The sequence below is a fragment of the Octopus bimaculoides genome, chromosome 1, assembly GCF_001194135.2.
Source record: "Octopus bimaculoides isolate UCB-OBI-ISO-001 chromosome 1, ASM119413v2, whole genome shotgun sequence".
NCBI classification, from domain to species: domain Eukaryota; kingdom Metazoa; phylum Mollusca; class Cephalopoda; order Octopoda; family Octopodidae; genus Octopus; species Octopus bimaculoides.
The window spans coordinates 37360688-37364716 of NC_068981.1; positions in this window are offsets into that span (position 1 = coordinate 37360688).

Below are 4029 nucleotides of genomic sequence, written 5' to 3' on the forward strand. Positions count from 1 at the left end.
ATATATATATATATATATATATATATATATATATGTGCAAGCATGCGTATTCACATTTGTGCTTAAATTGTGTTCACTGACAATCCATACAAGGTAAAGAGTCAGTGATTCAATCCATGGTTACTCAATGTTTCTCTGTATACATCAGGTATGTGCTTGTCATTCTTCAGATGATATTGGGAATATGAAAAGGCGGGAGATGTGTCTGTTGCTGTAAGGTCAATTCTCAATGGTCAAGTGAAGTCACATGATGGGACTTGTTCCGCTCTTCAGAGACACTGTCCTTATTCTTTTGTGCCTTGTGGAAGAAACAACTCAGAGTTGCTATCTTCATGAATGCTAATTTCATGAGAATAGTTAGGATTGAGACCTCACCCAGTGGTGATAATTAGACAATAACTCTGGTCTCTGATTTAGAGATGTCACAGGTTCTGAAACTTTTCTATTAGAAAATACTACAGTTCTGTACCATTATTAATGTATGGTTTGGTCCTGTCAATGATGTTAAATGTTGAGCCCAGAGTTTCCAGATGAATTGTTACAAGGACATGGAACTTATCTTTAAATGAACGGGGATATTGGAAAAACAAAATGCCTCTTCAAAGTGTTCACTGACAATCACATATAGTTCCTTTCAATGCCGTCTGGAAGTTTTATAGTTGTACAGTGTACAATTCTTTCGAGAGGCGGGATTCAATGAGAAGATATTCACACAAATTCCAACAGTTACAACCTCTTTAGAGAAAAAATGTTGGAACTATTTTCTTTATCGCTCAATACAATTTTTCTAGTAATTCCTTTGACGGGCAAATGTTTTATTGTTATTTGTACTGTTAAACTTATTTAAAATAATGATATTTCCTCTGTCATAAATGTTTTGTGAAATACGTGTACTCTACTGATAATTGAATTTGTTTTCTCTTTATTATTTACAGCCCATAATCTCTTTAGCATTTAATGATATTGGTTTGAGTTTGTATTGCTCTAAAACCTTTTCATTGCCTTCTTTTTTACATCCTCCTATGCATCTTTATCTCTAATGAACTGAATCCTTGCCTTCACTAACAATAATTTTAATTCCTTCAGGGAGTTGAAAACGGTTTTAAGAGAGTGAACATATTTGTAAGGAAGTATATTCAGATACAACCTGACTATGACAGTGGAGTGGTATTTTAATAAGATTGGTGAGTATAAGAGGAAATTCTGGCTACATTGCTTCATATAATGGCGATAATGACAGTTTGTTATGGAATTATTACCAATAGAGTCCTCTATTGGCCAAGTAAGGACAATCACTCATCTATGAGGATCAATGACCGGTTGGTTGCTGACATTAATAATTTACAGTTACCAGTGAGTGAAGAATCAAATTGTTATTATGAGTGGACACTGATATTTGTACACCATGCAAATTTCATTGCAGGAAAACCCATGGGTGGCTTTGGATTATATAGGTGATTCTGTCACTTAAACGTTGATAGGTTTCCGAGAACATAATGTCAAATAAATAATAAAGTGAGAATTTACTTCACCTGTTTTGGAGAAAATCAGTTGATTTCGTGTTTATATAAGAAGATCAAACGATCTAATTTTGTGTCTTGAAGTTTGGGACACTGCTATTTTTAGAATGCAACAGTGGTGGATTCTTTTCCTTCAGGTCATGATCATAATGGGGTTGTTCTTAGGAGTCCTGTCAAAATATTAGGGAAATAAATAACGATTATAAGTATTGGATGTTGTGGACCTTTGATGAAATCGATTTTGCCTTATTGTGACAATTAGGAGATGGCCTTAAAGAATTTCACTAGCCATCATACGAGGCAATGCTGCCAGCATTTATTCTTGCCATCAACAACCTATTTCGAAGGGAAATGTAGATGTCTTTATTACTGTTTACATATATTTTACACATATTGTCAGTTTGTTGCTACCTTTGCTTTGTAAAACATTGTGAATAATTTAATAATCTAAAGTATTATTATATTTTAATCTTGAGGAACTTATTCTCAAATTTTAATAACTAAAAACCATTTGTTCCTTCACTGTCTACACAGTTAACGAAATAAGTTTAAAAAGAGCATCGTCATCGCAATTCCTGTTGATAGCTACTTGCTGGTTTGTCAGTTAACTTGCTTGTCAATATTGCCTGTCTTCTTATTCAGATCTCAAAAACAAGTTGTCACAAGGAAACATAAAATGAAGTCTCTATAAAAATGTACTTGCTTTAGTTTGTATTTTGTTAGCCACTTCTGCATTGAGTAGCTATGATAATTTATGAGTAGAAGAAAAATTTCGTTTCGCAAATTTATGTATTTTTCCATGAACGAGGAAAACAAGCAGAAGTAATATATTCCTACCTCTTTATGTTGAGGGTTCAGAGAAAAAAAATTTCTGAGAGTTAAGTGAAAAAAAAACCTGGCAACAGCAAAAACAACTGGTATTAATGATGGGGACGAGGATGGTGACGACACTTATGATGGCCTTTTACTTTAATATTGCAACAAAGGCGATGAATTAGGGAACGTTATAGAGGCAGCTTGCAAAATGGAGGTTTACGCTAAAACTGGATGAATTCGAAAATGTCAAAAAGGGCTTGGTCAAAAAAAGTGTCTGTCCTTGTGTCTTCAGTCACATCCACAACACAAACGCTTTCTCTATAGCTAACAGAATGCAAAATTACACTTCTTACATAAACTAAGATGGTTGATCAATCCGCATGATGAACCAAACCCATTCAATGCGTGACAACAGCTGTTCTCTATAAGACCATGTGTCAGAACAGTGTGAACAGAAAGGTCGTTGCTCTGTGTGCATTTCAAACAGTTCCAGCCAATGATACTTCTGTGCCTGTAGAATTTATCTCAAACAAGCATTGGCTCCACCCCAGCTGCATTGTCAGAGTCGAGATTTTTGGAAGTTTCCTATAGCTCCTGAGCAGAACTATCCATGGAGCAGACCAGCCAGTTGATTTTCATTGATGCCTAGATTGTCTTGAATAATATTGTCGCACTTATTCACTCTTAGTCCTCAACAGAATGCTAAAGGAGGAATTTCACCAGTTGAACTCTGCATAAATTCATAGAGGACTGTGAGTGTTTGACAATATTCCAGATACCAGGTGCCCAATTTGATCTTAAATTGATTAGAGTCTATATCTCCGTCAAAGAGACAAGCTATGGGGAAAATGCCTTTGTCAGGCATTTTTCCACAAGCTAATCATTGAGAAAGCTCTGTGTATATCACAGCTTCAGTAAATATCTGTGTATCTTCAGACCCAAGTGTCCCCAGCAATCCATGCAGGTTGTAATGATAATAGATGGACCACCTGACCATGGAACAAATCCATTTTATCAGAAGGGAAAGTTGGAATGATCAAATGTGGGAGGACAAAAACAGGGACAAGGTACAATGGTCTTGTGATTATATATAAAAGTGTATGCGATCCATTGATTTATAGGTGAGCAGGTGGCTGGCCAGCTTTCTGAAGTTCATATTACAGAAAGTCAAGCTTTTTGCATCAAGACACTCGAGGAGCATTGTCCCCACTCCCAGCTCCTCATTTGAGTGTTATAAAATTAACACATGACTACTAATGGGTTAAATTCTTGGTGATAAAGTCTACATAAATAACCAGCTAATATCCCTCCCTTTCGTTACCATATTTCTAACCAAATTACACCCCTTATGTGTTTCAATTAATTTCTAACATAATCATAAATTTAGGCTGGTTTCGTTAAACAACTCTAACTTTTTTATTTATCAACATATTAATGTGATTTTTGGAAGATAAATTAACGAAAGGTTCTCAACCAATTCTATACCAAAATTTTTGTCACAAAGTGACTTTAATTACAGGTAAATACAACAAAATATAAAATTATTTAAATTTTTGTTCAAACATCGCTATAGAAAATGGGTTATTAGCTAATATTCAATTGGGTATACAACAAAATATTATTATAGAAGAGTTGTGCACATTACTGGATTTATTACTGTCTCTTTTGCCAGTATAAAATTAAAATCCAGAGC